Source organism: Calonectris borealis, chromosome Z (genome assembly GCF_964195595.1).
Source record: "Calonectris borealis chromosome Z, bCalBor7.hap1.2, whole genome shotgun sequence".
Lineage (NCBI taxonomy): Eukaryota > Metazoa > Chordata > Aves > Procellariiformes > Procellariidae > Calonectris > Calonectris borealis.
Window position 1 is genome coordinate 27,082,577 of NC_134352.1, and position 18,299 is coordinate 27,100,875.

General features: G+C 38.9%; 1 long non-coding RNA gene across 4 annotated transcripts in view; it reads right to left on the minus strand.

Annotated features, from left to right (window-relative positions):
- LOC142075766 (uncharacterized) overlaps positions 1–18,299 on the minus strand; it is a 29,811-nt gene that overhangs the window by 6,371 nt on the left and 5,141 nt on the right. The window contains exon 3 of one of the 4 annotated variants that reach the window (XR_012671015.1): positions 6,593–6,733. The exons of 1 other annotated variant lie outside the window; for it this stretch is intronic. This is a non-coding gene — a long non-coding RNA (uncharacterized LOC142075766). Of the gene's footprint in view, positions 1–6,592; positions 6,734–13,094; positions 13,270–16,524; positions 17,265–18,299 lie in introns of those variants that run through there. 2 more of the 4 variants (XR_012671018.1, XR_012671016.1) reach the window with 2 other exon arrangements.

Sequence of the window (18,299 nt, forward strand, 5' to 3'; positions counted from 1 at the left end):
TGCATATAGAAGCAAACACACTTCTTCACTTCTTTTTCCTGGATATGAAAAAGGCCTCTATAGCCAGAAACACGCACAGAAAAAACTGATAATCTAAAGACAAAAAGAAATGTCCTATTCTGTTCACAGTTGGATCAAAGAGCATAAGCCTCCCACAAGGCCATCAGAACTGAGAAGGAACCAGGCATGTTCGGACCACCTCAATTCTGTTATTCTGATTGGAAATTCAGATTGTTCCATGTGCAGAACCCAACCCTGTGTTCTGCCTTTAAAATGTTCTTTTCATGGTTAAAGTTGCTCAGTGAGTTCATTATCAGTCAGTTTCCTTTCTTTATATGTATGAAGCAATGGAAAAATCCGTATCGGTAGGTAAAAAGCAATGCAAATGTAAAGGAATTATTTACCCCTTTAGACTAATCTGACCATGAATTTGCTTAGTGGGGGGCAAGATATTTAATTTTCATTACAATCTAACTAAGATTATTACTTGTCTCACCACTGCAATGAGTCAACAAACTTGCTTGCATCTCTTTATACTCACAAATTATACCCATTTATGCCTGACAACAATCCAACACACTTTTTGTTCCAAAGAGTAAAAAACCCCAAAGTATATTTTAAAGCTCTTTTCAAGAGACAGTTTGACTTACTCTCTTTTTGAGTCCTATTCTACTTCCTGCTTGCCAAGGCTTTCCAACTTACCTGAATGCTGATGTACAAGAATCCAAGCATTTGACCAGGTAAAAAAGCTGCAGGAAAGGCATGTGGCATTCTACAGTCACAGGACAGATATGCATGTATGTGCAGTTACACGATGGGTATGCCTTCAGACTAGACAGGTCAACCATATTCCTAGCCTGATGCCTTGGAAAGGTACCCTCAGTCAACCTTCTTTGAGTTTGGATTTCTCTCTAAGAGATACAGGCCTGGCTGTAGTGCAATAACATGGCACCTTTCACTTCAGAAATAGTCGAAAGCTAGAGAGATACTGCAGAGCTGTGCTGGGAATGTGTTACAGTCAATCTCTGTGTCAGAGAATTAGGAGGTGAGGTGTAAAGAGTGAGCCTCACAGTCACAGCATGGGAACTTTACAGGTTTTTCTTCTGGAAAGAGAAAAGATGAATGGTTATGAGCACCTTTCCTTTCTGGAGGCAAGTCTGAACAATAAAGCCTGTTCTCATATGTCTAACTCCAATCTCAGATGAGAAAGACGACTGTAACTAATATTTTCAGTGAGGCTATGAAGACTCTATGCCTGAAAAGGGCAGGGTCCCTCTAAAAAGCGTGATAGAGTAGGTATGAGGAAAGATTGGCTTTATTCCAGGTTCCACTTCTAACACAGAGCTCATTTAACTTATTTATAATAATATTACATTAAATTGTCCTGTAACAAGTTTGCAATGGGTATTTGAATGCAAAAGCAGGTTTAGTGAAGGGAGCTACAAATCAAAAATATTCATCTGCCTCTCCTCATTAATCATAACGCAGCTTAGATGCTCTGACCATATGCATGCTTAATAAAAACAATATCAGCAATCACAGGAATGATCTGGTTTTAATAAATTTTATAATTTTTACGTTTTCAAATAAAATCGATAACAGGTGTGTTCAGCAAAAAAGGACACTTTTTTTTTTTCCTTTGTAGCCCTTTAAACTGTGTTGTCACGTCAAGGACCTACAATACTCCACCTGGATACCAATTATCACAATCTTAATTTATTAATTATATTAAAGGAAAAATGTTTTTTAATTCCTCTCCTTTAATCATGATTTTATGGAATTGCTACATAACGATCCACCATAATCTTTTATTCATTTACTATCACCAAAATTTCTTACAAGCACAAAGCAATTATTTCACTTCTACAGCATCTTACCTAAGGATCTCAAAAAGCTAAAAATTGTCAGCTAATTAATTCTAACAACATTCCCATCATTTGGCAGAGGTTATATAAGCATCACTTTAGCCACCAGCAAAATGCTTTATCCTCTGATATGAAATGCAATAGCTGACTGAAAGGTCTCAGTAGAATAATATTTTGGGTCTTTTTCTACCACGTGCTCAGCAGTGTCTTATTATTCAGTTGTAGATTGTTCGGGACCTTACAAAGTCAGACATTAAATGACTTCAGAGAACACATATGTTTATGTAGAAGGGGTCAAGAAATACGTGTGGTTCTCTACAGAAGGCATAGACTTAAAGAAGTAAAAATTTGGAATTAATATAGACCATGCATGTTTGGCCAGATGCCCTTTTCATGTTAGCAAAATGACTTAGCCGTAGTGTTTGTTACTTTTACATTCTGGGACCCCGTAGTGCAATTATCGCACTAGTAGTTTAACTGTTACACCATCAACTTGCAAATGCTAACTTAAATTGCTAGCACATGGCAATATCAGTAGGTTCATCAAAGACATGGTAAGTCATATGCTTCTGGCAAGCACTTCAAAAAAACAGGTTCACTAAGTATATATTTGGCACAGCTAATTATAGAATCAACTACACAAGATACAGGAGCGCAACAGATGACATTCTTGAACCATCCTGATTTGCATTGGGTAAAAACCCCAACACATCTCAAGAAATATGGTCAACATCCTGTTTCTGTAAAAAAACATTAAAGCACTAGGGAAAGAACTGTCTGCGAAACTATTCCCAATGTATCAAAAATATGAGGTTTCTTATAAATCTAGAGGCACAGGTTATAATTCTCAGCGATCCTGCAGACACTTTGCAGCACCACTGTAGCCACAAAGCAGTCACTAGCCATTTTAAATGATAGGCTATCCTGCAGGCCTCAGGTCTAGTTTACAACTACCTTCAATTTTGTTCCATGCCTAGATTTGGCACGAAATTCCTGAAACATCTAGTCTTTTCTTATAAAGAGAAAAAAAGCAAAAGTTCTTCATTTGGGACAAGCTGAATCCTTTGCGCTAAACTATGTGCTATGCTTCCTGAAGGGCATAGTACGCTTTCTGAGAGGCAAAGCACACAGGAAAAAGTTTATGACGCCTTTGCTCATGCTGCATTTTGAATTACTCTAATATAAACCAGCCTCTCGATGGTGTTGATGGACTGCACAACATTACAAAGCCACACAGACCCCTCCTTTCATTCTGTCTTCAGTCTCTTCCTCTTCTTGATGCTTTGATTTGGAATTGTGTGGAGAAACTGCATAGAGCAGATAACATATATTCGTACAGCCTACTATGTTTAATTTAGATATTGTAGTTACTATGGCTTTTCAGATTTTGAGAATTGTATGCCATTTAGACCTCATACTATTTAGGAATGCCAGACCATGGCTCCCTAGAAAGACAGCTGAGAGGTCACTGAAGCTTAATCAGTTCCATAATCACAATGCAGTTCATCCCCTGAAAGAAGAACTCTTCCCTGTACCCTTTCAGCTCCAACAGCCACACAACACAACAATCAGAAGAATGACCTCTCTAGTTCATAGGTCTGACTCAGCACCTGGGCCAGTTTTCTAAAGTACTGTCAGTGTGTGAGTCACTTACTAAGATACTGAAAAACAGTGTACAGGGTGATCATGAATCATCATGGCAGAACTAAGCAAAAGACAAACAGTGTGAAACAGGTGTGAGCAGAAGAAAGACGGAAGGAAAAAAAAAAAAAGAGTACAAATATATAGATGAAAAGGGTATTACTGCATTTGCTTCCCCCTCTCTTTTTTCCTAAATGATTTTTTTTGGCAGCTGTTTTCTGTTTTCCTACTACTTTGTGCCTCCTAAAACACTTCAATGCAAATCTCAACATTAAAAAGAATACAGAAAATCTGCAAAAGGACAACTTCTGCCTCTTTTCAGAAGGGACCAAGAAATACTTTTTCCTTCCACCCTCCAAACAGGGAGGGAAGCATATCAGTGAAGAATTTTCTCAAATCTTCTTCAATCATTTTTCTAACATGTTGAAAATGTGCTTCCTGCTTTCATCTTCCCTGTCCCTACTCCTTCCCAATGTTTGCTTTGTTCTCATGATAAAATGGTGCATATCGTTAACAGTCTTTAATGGACTTACTATTGTTTTGATTTTTTTTTTCTTTCAGTGCTGTAGTTTGTACCTGCAGCTGCTTGCAAAATATTTCAAACAATCTAAAACAAGTGGCCTGAATGATTCATGATCATTGGTAAGGTTACACAGAGTCTTTCAACTCCATAAGACAAATTAAAATGCATCATAAGATGATAGTGATGAAAGCCATAAGCAATTATGTCCTAAAGTTTTATACAAAACTAATGTGGTGTGCTCAGTGATCTACATGTGGCACTGGTTAACAGGATTTGGCAGTCTCTAAAGAATGGTTGCAGAATCAGTGCTATATGAAATGAATTGCTTTTTTAGCCCTGGAAGAGGTGCTTTAGCTCAGAATTTGCATACTGCATAAAGACGTGTTAGGTACAGCAAGCCTTTATGCAGAGTGGTAAGGATGTGGACCAATTCCATGACCGTTTAACTCTTCTTTGGTGCTCAGAGATCTCTGTGAAGCTTAACAGTAGGAATATTCATAGTACCAGATGGTCTGGAATTTAACTACACGGAGGATGGAGTGGGAGGGAAAGGAATAACCTTTACCTTCACTGAAATAATCAAACTATAACACAGTTTAGTCATTCTTTTTTTTTTTCTTTCTAATTGTGCTTCCTTCTTTTTACAAAAGGTACTGCCAGAAGCCAGCTCTGATAGCTGGCTCCAGGAAAACAAAGGTGCCAGGGCACAGAGATAAAGGGGACCTGCCCTTGGACTGAGCCAGTAAATGGGAAGATACAAACACAACTGGGTGTGCTCAACCTATCTGGCCACAGGTTCCTCACAGGTCCCGACGATGTTGTAGAAGAGAATGCACAGAGATTATCTCAGTCCCTGGCTGGTTATTGCTACCAGTCCTCATACAATTGTTCTGATATATGAGATCGTTTACAGCTGATGTCCCCAGACCAAGGATATTGGCCTCTGAAGAATACCATAAGAAAATAAGCACTCCATGTAGCCATATGTTTCACACATCCTTCAACTGGTTCTGGGTATATGTCTTGCTTCCACCAGAAACCCTTTAATTCGTTGAAAGACGGAAAATATTAATAAGTATTAAAGGGTGCCTGGAATGCCTCACATCAACCAGTGTAAAGACCCAAAAAAATCTGTTAGTGGTTTAGATAACTTCACTCCTGATTTCTTATTTCATGTGTTTCTGGAACCTAGACTTAAATTCAGAAAAGCAACAGCATTCAGAGGACAATACCACATAACATGTACTTGGACACCAAGCAGGAATGAGGATCTAACCCAATAGAACAGAATAACCACACTCAGTAATTCAAATTACGCAGTAATTTAAAAAAGGTAGAGTATTTTATGGTTCATAATCCTATGCATCACCTGCTATTACACTTCCATTTTTCATTCTACCAAATGTTCCCTGCAGATATGCAACACCTGCACTCCAATACCTAGTAAAAGTGAGATTCTTATGGAAGCTTTATAGGTAAACTCTAATCATTCAGTGATTAGTCATATTTCATGGAAAGTGCCTACAAAGTTCAGAGCACAAAGGGGAATAATACCTAAAACTATCATAGTAAATTAAATTCTTCTTTGTTTCCAGTAGTCTTAAAGAGTTTGAAGCATATTTTAGGTTTGTAAGAATAAACAGTGACAACTTGTTTTTCAGAGGGTTTGGGTAAAGAAAGCTATCATTAAATCCACCCTGAGTACAGTCAGCTGCAGACTCAGACACTCAGAGAAATGCTCTGAGAAACTTTGAATGCTTCTTGAAATGTTAAACATATAAGGTTCCTCAGACATATTTTTCTGTGCTCTTGTGAAACATGCAAGTAGCAAAGGATTTTGCCCCTCTTTTTGCTATTCCTGTGCATTGTGCACCCTCTAGTGGCTAAAAACACATATTTTTAAGTATATTCAAACCCTTTCTTGGCTTTACTGTCAATGCAAGTAAGACCTTTTATTAAATGTGTTTTTACCTATTTTCTCAGGTATTTCAGCTCTCTTTTACTTCGTGCCACACAACAGCTGAACACATTTATATGAATTTTTAATTAAGGTATTAACACCTTAAGTAGATTGTCACAATGCTATTATTGTGCAGGTAGTATGCCGTTTCATAAGAATTCTGTTATAATCAAGGTCACTCATGCCATCTCTACATTAACATGATACTTACTTACCCATAATTAATAAACAGCTCTCTTAGGTACTTGAAATCTCAAAGCCCAGTCCATCTGCTCCAGACACACTGCAATATCCCTTAGCTTAGCACAATTTTAATGTAATTTGCACAATATTGAATATAATTTTGTCTGTATTTTCCGATGTAAATAGAACACAAAGTAATGATAACCAGGAAGTCCAAAAGTTAGTGAAAAGAAGCAAAAAAGAATCTAAACTTGCCAGCCAAGAACTAACCCTACCCATACAAAGAAAAAAAACTGTAACTATACCGTAAAAGTAGTTGTAAGCAAATTCAGGATTCTGGATGAGACAGAAGAAATGAAAGCACAATTCAAATTACTGTTCCAAATTACATGAAGGTATTCAAAGCAAATACATCCTTACCCTAAGCCAGAGGAATTGGCAGATGTCTTACAAAGCATTAACGGATGCCTACATTGGATATACACGGAAAAGCTTGCAGCTGGTCTGCAGTGTGCCCGTGTCAGACAGATGCACTCTGAGATGGTAGAATTCTTGTAATTTCTATAAACCAACACACCAAAACAAAGAGAAGATTTTATATATATGATTAACTTCTACTAAAGATTGTAAGTCGTCATATTGTGCTCTTAATTTATACTAACAGGACATAAAGGCCTAGTTCTAGAGGTGTATTTACTCAAAATGAGTTGACAAATATATGCACACTTGGCACCTCCCCAGTAAGAAAAGATTTTGCTGACTTTGACAAAACAAGGGTGTCTTTTTTACGCTATTACCAATTTTTCAGACAATCTATACAATGAATTGCATGCAGTTGTTTTCATAAATGTATTTCATTCAGCAGTGTGCAGCATTTGAACTGCTTCCAAAAACAGAACTAACCCCATTCTTTGTTTTGAATAAATCTGTGTTCCCATAACAATGGATTACAACATTGTCTTTGTAATAGTTAAAATGGATTACCATTAAAACCAATGTACACCAACTCAAGCACTTATATAGAATTTACAGAAAGGGGCCTGATCCTAGGCTTCTATAAGTAACATTTTTCCCTATAAGTCCATAGTAATTTACAGATAGGTCACTGTTAAACAGACATGCTACACTGAATAGTGTTGAACAAAAATGAAGCAAGATTTTGGTAACAAGGACAGAATTATCAGCTTTGTAGCACATGGTTGAAAAAACGTTTTAGCAAATACCATATGTATTAATACCGTTAAAGAATAATGACTTCATGTACCTGAAAATTATAAGTTTTACTTGTATATATTATGGTCCTAAAAATAAGCTACAATCTCTCCCCTCTTACGTGTGTTACAACATTTCTGAATTTGTACATAGGAGGAAACTTTAGCATATAAGCTCTTAGGCTCATGAGCAAAATTCTTATACTTTCATACCTAGCTTTCTAGTTCCAATGTCTGTTAACTCTCTGAAGTGACTTCTTTGCTGTACAAAAATAAACATTTTTTGTAAACCTTTAGTAATTATTGCTTATGCCTTTTTTACCAAACACCTCACCTTATTTGGACCTTCTCCCACAGTCTTCCTGTAATCAACACAAAATACCTAACTTAAATTTCTTCATGCTTTTTAAGCATAACTGGAGATTATGTGAATATTCACAGGGTACATTAACTTGTTTTTATCCTGATACTTTTCCCCTCCATCTTTTGCAAATGGCTCTCAGTAATGAGAATGAAAAGCTTTCCCTGGCAAGTACTGTTTTGTGTCAGATTTCAATTAAACAAACCTTCTGAACTGACATTTCAAAAACAAAACATAATTTAGTATTTGCAAAGAAAGAGTAAATCACACTCAAGATCAGGTACTGTGCAGATTCTGTACATGTTTAAGATCGTGACAAATTTAGAACCAACGTATGTACCCAAAGCAAATGCATATCATACAGAAATAAAAACACACACACATTGCTTTGCTGTCCTTCAGCCTATTTTATTTGCTTTGTGGGATGAGAAAAGCATCAGTTCCACTATATTGTGCATATACAAGTGTTCTTGGTGTGACTACCTTACGCATACACAAAAACAGATAAATACACGCTCCCTAGCCCCTGTTGTATTTTGCAAACCATGTATTTTGTTATAAAATTGAACAAGCACATATAATGTCAAAAATTGATTTGTTTACACATGAAATCCTTTTATCTGGGATGTTAATTTTGTTTGCTTTAAGCTCTTCATAAATTGTACTGATCCACTGGTTTGTACTATCTCAAGTCTCACGAGCACCCTCTATTGACTGAGGTTCTTGGACCGTGCTGCTAATTTGCAATGGTGAACAATTATTCATGTTTGTAACATCTCCCCTAACTTGTCCGCACTCAGACAAAACTGCATGATTAACCATTAATTTCTTCTACTGATTCATATAAACTATTTGTTGCTGGGATTCCTTCGACACAAACAGGTACTAACATCCAAATCTTTCATGCATCCCAAACACCACTTCAACACATATTGCAACATGCATAGCATAGTACTATCACACACGCTCCACCGTTAGGTTACACTACCAGTTTTACATGAGCTAGTTCAGGTACTAGCAGTCTAAACAGAGCCATGCTTATAACCAGCCAGTTTAATCTAGCTCTCAGCTGGGTTTTGCTGCTGCAATTAAGAGTTTACTAGTACAGAGACAGTTATTTTAAAAGCTCAGGAATACCTATAAGGTAGTATAAGCAAACTCTTTGCCTGGTCAAAAAAACTACTAAAGAAATGGGTAAAAACCAAGAGGTGCTGATTGAAAGCAACTTAGTATTTCTGTGAAAACCTTGAAATTCCTTAAATATAGCATCATAGATATTTAGTGAAAACATCCGAAATAGCTTAAATCAAACCACAGCATACCCTACTTTCTCACATGTTGTATTTCATACAAGAAAAGAGTACCTCAGGATCTTTTTTTTTTAAAATTAATACATTTGTATATTTTTGCTTTAACTTACCTTTCGGCCTTTTAAACTCAGTTTCAACTTAGTGAAGAAGCAAACAAATATAGATCTAATTATACAGAAAAGATGCTTTAAATACAGTGCAAATTCAATACCAAAAATCCAAAGAAAGCAGCCCTGCTTGAAATGTGTACAAATTAATTCATTGTATTGATTTGAAAAGAGTTGTACTTTAATTTAATACATAGATTACCAAAGGCCAGAGTTCATAAAGTCCTATATTTCAGTGGGTAAGTTTTACTGAAGAACTGATCATCTGTACAACACTTACGTAACATTTTTTTTTGGTCTCTAAATGACACAATCATTAGGAGCCCCTTAAACTCTTAGTGCTAACCATGTTAATCTATCATCTACTGAAAACTTGTTTGAATTCAAAGCAGAGTATTAAGGATCAGCTGACACACCTTAGGAAAACCGTGAAAGATTGCAATTTAGACATATTTTTATATTACATCTTTTCTCTGGGTTTCTTAAATCTTCTTCCTCTTACTAGATAAGGCAGAATCAAGGCAGACTTAGTGGTCCATTCAGTTGATGACATTGGGAAGTCATGTGATTAGACCAACCAGAAAGAACAGGAGCTAACTCACTTCTTCTAATAACACTACACTCAAAAAAGTTCATTAACGTACACTGACTCCACGCCAGTGGAGAGCCCCATAAGAGGGCCTGTCACTTCTGAACATAACAGTCTAAACTCCATTTGTCTTATCTTTGAATTTTTTACTTATTTCACTGATTTTCTCTTTTAAGAAGCACAGTGGGAACACTTCACCAACATACTGCAGGCTTCTGCAGAAACCTCAAAACAATGCTTGCGAAATGTGCCTGGGACAGTCATCAGCTCTAACTGGTCTTATGCTCTCTGCACCTAGGATCCTGCCATTCTCTACCGCTGGAATAATTTTTAGGCTAACCAACAGGAGAAACACAAGCACAGTGAACCTCAGCAACATCATCTCTAGCTGCACAGCTCCTTGCGAGATGCTAACCATTGGCAGAACTTAAAGCTGCCATAAACAGCAGTAAATTGCAGCAGGGGCCAATTAAGTAAAAAATTAATAAACAAGCTTAGCAATTTGTTCTGTAATTAAATGTATAAATGTAATTTAGCACAACATCATGAGGGAAAGCTAAAATGTGGTCTTTAAGATAAACTGTTTCAGTAATGTTTTTTTAAATGCTCTTTAAAACATCAACAAATTCATGAGCTTTGACAAAGAGCACTGCATTAGCAAAGATATGACAAATCTGTAATAACGGCATTAGAATTACCATGAACTGTGATGTTGGCCTGTCTGAAATTTTATAACCATATTTATTTTATCAGTTTTTACTTTCATGCATTTTCTCTATTTATTCTTAAATATACAATCATTCATAATTCCATGTAAAAGCAAGCACAGAATAAGCTTGCTATCTTATACAACAAAATACAGTCTTGCTTATGAAAATAAGATCCTAAAGCCTTCTAATTCACATTTTCAGCAGGAGAAACCTCTTGACACAAGGCTGTGACCAATATCTCATTATTACTTACCCCAAAATCACAAGATTTCATTAATTTCTTGGTATTTAACTTACTTTTTGCTGAAGAGCTGACACTATACAAACACTGGCTGATTACACACATCAGAAATGTAGATCTTGCTAGCACTGCCACCTGCTGTTGATGTTAAAAACTCAATAGTTTTAAAACATCAATTTTGTACATCTAATTTCACTTAGTCCATAAGAAAGACATATAATCAACATTGATTTTTTAACCATTTTAAACACCACTCATTGTTACAGTTTCTGTTGGCACCAGATGTACAATTATCATCTTCTCATGCTTTTTTAAGCACACAGAATAATCACAAAAAAGAAGCAAGACCTTCTGTCTACTTTGGAGGTGTTTGTTTAGGATCCTGTATGTGTTTCTTAATAGGTTTTAAAAGAATAAAAATTAAAAAGTAAACCAACTAATTACAAATTTATAAAATCATGTTATTCATTTTGTTAAACCCCACAAACCTAGCACATGAATTCAAGACGTTAAAGATAATAGGTTCTACTATTGTTTAGAAAGTAGACCTACTAAATGTGTTGCGCGATTTTATTATTTCTTAAGTTAGGCCTTCAGCTCTACAGTATCAAGAGAATGCTGAGAATCTGAAAGGGCCATTATCCTATGAAACAGAGCCTATTACATCTTCCCTTTGCAACTGTCTTTAGAACGATCCTAAGTTTCTGTATAGAAAAAAACGCAGACAAATTAAGGAATAATTTTATTTCTGAAATTCAAACGTGGCACATGTACATGGGATATGTTTTTAATCACTGCCAAAGAAGTGACAGACATCTTGGAATAAACAAACTGAGCAAGCACCAGCCTGAAAACAAGAAAAGCCAACTACCTGAGGAGAGTAACAGAATAGGAAATTATAACAGTAGGTCAACAGGCAGGAAGTAGCTATTTGGATAACTACATTGAAAACTTAACTGTGATTGGGTGGGAGAAAAATATGGAGAGAAGTTGGGGTAAAATGAAGAATAGTGAGAAAGAGGAAAGGAGTATAATGAGCATGAAAAGTATGGTAGGAATCAAGACTGCAGACATAAGTAGATCTCGGAGGTGGGCAAAGGGTTTAAGCTGGCAGATACAAAATTACACTCCACAATGGCTACAGTAAAGGTATGTGGAAGGCAAGTGTCAGCTTTTTTAAGGGTATCTGGTCAAGGACCTTTTTCAATGCAGAAGACAAAATAAGGAAAAGAGGAAACCATACACAGGGACGTACAGAGACACAAACCTGACCGACATGGTAAGGGAGGCAGTGTTGGGAACCAAGCCTGGTCAGTCACACTAACTGATGAGGGCATGTGAGAGTGTGGGTATGTTTATTCCAGCAAGGTTATCTTGGTTATGGATCTCAGCAACATCATCTCTAGCTGCACAGCTCCTTGCGAGATGCTAACCAGTTGGGAAACCAAGGGAAAAGGGGGAAGTCAGAAACCAAAATATACTAAGACACACACCTGACAAAGCAAACATGGAGACAATGACAAGAAACAAACCTTGCCAGTCACACTAGCTGATGGGCTATATGAAACTACCACCACTTCGAGGAAGATCCACCTGGACTTTGCAACAGATAAGTCTGCAAACCCGGGGGCCGCGGGCTGTGGGGGGCGTGGGAATCGATAGAGCTCTACAGACCCATAGAGGAACGTGCAGGGGAAGGCGGAGCACGGAGGAACAAAGAGGGGGCAGACAGAAAGGTGTACAAAGGGGTCCAGTCGCGTGTAAAACAGGGCCGGTCAGTACATTTGCCTGGCTGAGTCCCACGCCTGATCGCCGCAGTCTGTCCCATCTTCTTACATCTTCTTATTAAAACTTTTCTTAACTACCTCTCTACATAATCTCACTCTCCGTCCCGCGCATGTGCGTGCTGCAAGGACTAAGTGCCAGACCCACGTGTGTGCGAGTGGAATTTGGTGCCAGCCACTGGAGTCCGACCGGGGGTGTGGGCACCCCTGGCCTGTGGTGTCAGAGACTGGAGTGAGTGGGGGGATCCCAGCGCGAGCTACTGGAGCAGGTGGGGTCTTTAACCTCCAGCCACGGGGCAGGAACGGTGTGTGCCCCAAAACCAGCTACTGGGGAGCACTGGCATGAGTGAGGCGAGTGAGGGGCTCAGAGCTGGTGGCTGGAAGAGGGGCGAGTGTCTGTATCCTCCCCAAACCTGGTGTGCATGGCGTGTGCATGTGTAATCACCCACAAACTTCAAGCTGGACCAGCTGGCGAGCACGAGACCCTGGCTTGGGGCAGGGATGCCAGGTGGGCAGAGAGGCCATGCTTGTACTCGGGGGATCTGTGAACGTGCGTGTGCTTGTGAACCTGGAGAGTCCCCTGTGTGTGCTGCACAAGTGACCCTCTGTCTCTGCCAGCCCAGGAGGAGGAGGGGGCTGGGCTGTCTGTGTGTGTGAGTCCTCCATGGGGGTGCTGTCGGAGTGCCTCCTCTGTGGCAGTGCGAGTGACCGGCTGTGTCAGTGTCCTCTGTGTGTGTGTCCGTGTGTCTCTGGGACAGGCGCTCAACTCCCTTACTCGTTGAACCTGCAAAGAGGAAAACATCACCCTTGTCCCTCAGCCTGGGCAGAGACTCCGGGTCCCCAGCCTGTGCCCCAGGAACTGGGCAGAAGGGGGCCTGGGCTGGAGCAGGCAGCTGCACTCCCTCCATCACTTAACAGCTGTATCAGGCAGCTCTCCCAGAACTGAGTAAACTATTTCCCTCAGTGACAGTACTCTGTTTCTTTTCTTTCCGATGCCAGTCCATTCAATGATCACTTCCACCTACATCATTAGTTGAGTCTGTGTCCTGGTTCCAGCTGGGACAGGGTTAACTTTCTTCCCAGTAGCTTGGGGGTGTGCTGTGTTTTGGGTTCGGTGTGAAAGGAGCGTTGATGGCCCATTGATGCTTTGGCTGTTGCTGGGTGATGCTTGCACCGGGAGGGGGAGCACAGCCGGGGTGGTGGACCCAGCTGGCCAATGGGGTATTCTATACCATGTGACATCATGCTCAGTATAAAAACCAGGTGGGGGGGGGGGGGGGGGGGGTGGCTCGCCCCCCCCGTCCGTGACACGCGGTTGGCGGTCGGCGAGCAGTTGCATTGCGCATTGCCTGCTTTGTGTATTCTGTTATTGTTGTTGTTCTCATTGTTATTATTACTGTTCTACTTCATTTTATTTCAATTATTAAACTGTTTTTATCTCAACCCGGGAGCTTTCCTACTTGTGCCCTCCCGATTCTCTCCCCCATCCCACCGGAGAGGGGGGTGATCAAGCGGCTGCGTGGGGTTTATTTTTGCTGGCTGGGGTTAAACTACAACAGTCAGCAAAAATCTTTCTGGTGGATCTTAACGTACCAACTCTACTGCTGAAAATACAAACAGTATTTTTTTTTCACTCCTCCAAAGAAAGAGTAAGCTGAACTTCACAAGTTTCACATACAGATTCAAAAACCCAAAACAAACAAAACCCTGTGTAAGATTTTGAATATTGCAAAGTAAAACATTAAAATTAGAAAGTCTCATAATTAATGTCACTTTAATTCATCTTATAGATGGTAATAGGACTCCCACGACATGACCACATACTGTTTTTTTCATTGTAGTATCTTTGTTACAGTGCATATACATTCTCTGTTCTGGGAACAAAATGAGTTTTGTTTTGAAAACAGAAAATAATTTGCATGTTTCCTGCCTCATTTATTTTGGAAATAGATGGTGAATATGATCAAGGCAAAGAATTAATGCAGAGAAGGAATAGTTCTATGAAAGCTGCTTCAGAGAGCTCAATCTTTATCCCTGTATTGGCTCCACCATTTCCCATGGATACCTAGAAAGTCTATTTTTTCCCAAAACAAGTAAAACTAGTTTCCTAGTTTTAAACTCCCCTTTAATTTAAGGGGAGCCATCCTTTGAATTCAAAACAAGCTGCATGAAGGTAATTATCATTAAAAAAAAAAATCCGTTTGCAGGCATCAGTTAATTTCAGTTAAAAAATCCCAAAACACTATTAGGTGTTTTTAATACTAACTTCGGACCTCAGTTAGCAATCTACAGAATGGGGAGAGTAACAGTTCTTTCAACCAAAAATCACTGCAAATATGATTTCACTAATCATGAGGAAACATTTGTAAGGCAAACACTGACAGATTATTAAAACCATTGTTATTAATCGACTCTTATTAAACAATTCAAACACCAACTTAGCCACCACCTGAGAAACTTGAGAAACTAAATTACCCTATCTAGTACTCAGGGAGTCATGCTGCCACATTCATAAGCAATCAGTTAAATACAAGTGCTTAACAAATGAAACCAAATTAGAATAGGGAGAAAACTGAAAACACAGTAATAATTTGGAGAAAACTAAAAAATCTCCGTCAGCCACAAAGCACACATAATAATATTACCCATACCCTACCCCCCATCCTCTCTCTTGAGATACTACTTTTCTCTGTAGCCTTACCACAGTCTATCAGGTTCTGAGGAGTCCAGCAGATTACTATACTGTAAACAATCTTGCTGCCTCTTTGGGTTAGATCTTTGAACAGTTACATTTTTATTGCCTTCATCTTTGTCCGATGAATCAAGATTAAGCAAGTTAAGCAAGGTAAAGGAGAGAAAAACAGGGTAATGGTCAGGTGTTCAATCTCACAGATGAGGCAGCTGGGACCTTTCAGAGCGGTGATCCCTTCTGAAAAGCTACTTGCTTAAAAGCTAACACCTCCGCAGTTGACAGTCCTGATGATCGTGCTCCTGCCTTCCAGTCCTCCACATCGTGCATACTATCCCTGCAAATTTAACTCATGCACATTTATTAAGTTTCTGCATTTATCACCCCCCCATTACATTAATTGTTTGGCGAAAATTTACTTCACTGACCATCATATCATGAACCATCCACTTTTCAGGAACACATTCGGAGCAGATTGGTACTGCTGCATTCCTTTTTTCTCCTCAGGCACAGCATATATTGCAGTACATACCATAGCTGAAAGAAACTTCCTGTTAACAGTTCAGATGACTGAAAGCGTTTTGAGTTGAAAGAACTCCTACTCTCCCCATTCTGTAGACTGCTAGCTGAGGCACAGGGTTAGCATTAAAAACACCTAATAGTATTTTAGGGTTTTTTAATCGAAATTAGCTGCAAATGGATTTTTTTTCCCCATAATAATTACTGTCATACAGCTTTCCTACAGCTCTTTCGTACAAGCAACTGAAAACTCCCACCAAACTGGCTCCATATCTTCAGCACCAAGAGACTCACATTTATACCAACAGACCCTAGATCAGGCCCTTTAGCATTTTTCCAATCGGTTCTCAGGGAGGACTGCTTGGAAATGGATCAGGGAGATGCTTGGGAAAAAAAATAGTTAGGTGTGCTCCAAGCCCTGGTTGGAAACAGCAAAGGAGACTATTCTGGAATGCTGCAGTGCCAATTCAAGAAACCTTGTCAGATAATACTGATTTCTTCTTGCCTTGTAACAGCCTTGAATCTTAAGATAAGCTACATATGCATTAAAACTTTATTTTGAAGCCAGGAAGTGCTAAAAGCTTAATCTATTATAATGCACTGTATATAAACTAAAATGTTTGGCAACACATATCCATTGTCTTACTTTGTTCACTTCCAATGAACAACTTAGAACCAGAGCTGCCTTTTAAACTTGACCTAGCACAGTGATTCTTGGAAAAACAGAGCCTTCATAAAACATGTTGAAATTAAGAGGTAAGAATGAAGTACAGGCCCAAATAACGAACTAGCAAACCTTCTATGATATTGCTACCGGTTTACTGAGTTTGAAAAAAATTAAAATATATTATTCTTGTGGTTCATCTAGCCCCAACACTAAAATGGGATCAATCCCATTCTTGCTCTGAAGAATCTAAATAATAATTCATAAAAATAATGAGATTTTACATTATTTTTAATAAATCTATTAACCTAAGTAATTAAGATAGCCATTTTCCCTAGCCCAGAAAGAACTGATAGGCACTGAAGTCTTTTCCAGACACCTCCCTCAGCACAGTTTATTAATTCAAATAAAAAGTCTTAAAAGGTAACTCAGACCAGAGCTATATTGCCTGATAACACAGGCTTGAAAAACAGATACCTAATTTCTACACACTTTACTTTATTCTAAAGTCAGTCCTCGGGAAAAAAAAACAAACATTTTTCCTCCCTAGAAATGCATTACTGGCCCCTTTCTTTACACACGTTACTTGCCCAGGCAGAGCTGATCTCTGAATAAGGCTTGTTACATGGTCAGGCAGCCCCAGGCTCATTAGGCTTAAAAAGGCAGACCAATCTATTGAAGTCACACCATAGGAGTAAGTAACAATTACATCCTCTTAACTCTTGTGTACTGTTGGTTTCCACATAGCTTGTGGCTTCTACAGATGCAGAATCTTCATAATGCCATCTGCATACAGGGAGGTGTTAAGTCTCTCAGATTGACAGGTCTCCAAGATCTCATTTAATACAGGATGTTTAAGGACAACACATTGCAAGTCTCAGAGTCATCTCTCCCGGGCTGCATAATCCTGAAAGCATTACAGCAAGTGTCAGGCACCTACATTCTCAGGGTTAACAGCCAGGCATCGAAACATCTGCATCTCACAGCAAGGTCCGACTACCCTGACCCTCCACAGAAAAATACTTACTGCTTGTACGTGAGGTATGACAGTATGAATGAATCAAAAAAAAAAAAGTATTCCAAATTCAGTAGTCCATATTGCCATCTATTTCTGCAGTCATCATCTAACTACTAATTTGGAAGAGACAAAGGGTTTGAGAGTCTGAAACAGTTAAGATCCCAGAGATACTACTTCTAAGAATGTTCAGGGAGGGAGGGTCACAAGTCATACATTCGAATGTTATTTTTTCTTACATATACCACATCCACTTCAGACAGAAGAATTTCAGAGTATTCTCTTCAAGTTTCTTCCCTTTAAGATTTTTTTTTTTTTAAACTCTTCAGGCATTTGGAATCCCTGAACAGCTACATGCTCTGGTAGAACTTAAACTTACAGTGGTTTCTAGCTCAGAGAGGCCACTTCTGCAACTTTTCCATAGTAACACTAAGAGCCTGTTTTCACAATAACTGTGTAATGCTAAGCTTTTGCAAGTAAGGTTATGAAACAACTGGGGATCAACACATCTTTTCAGACTGCTTCTCTCCTGTTTGTACTATCATTTTGCCATCTTTTAGGCTAACAGGAGCGGTGTTGTGTCACTTCTTGCAGAGTTGTCTCCAACTCTATTTTGCCCGCACACTGCGGTCTCCCAATGGCACTTTGGTACATTCTTTACAGCACATGCAATTTTTTCTATAGGCTGCACCACAAAATGAATAAGGCATCGGGGCATTCAGAATTACTCCCTGCTTGCTGTCTGCAGTAATCAGCAAGCATTTTGAAAAGACTATCATTAGTCACTATCAATACAGAGACACCAGAGTCTCTTTCAAGATCAGAGTAAGTTAGTGGCACAGCATCCATCTCACACTGACAACCTCACTCAAACTCCAGAAGCCTTACAAATATACCTTTACAACAATGCTTCCCACTACAAAAGAG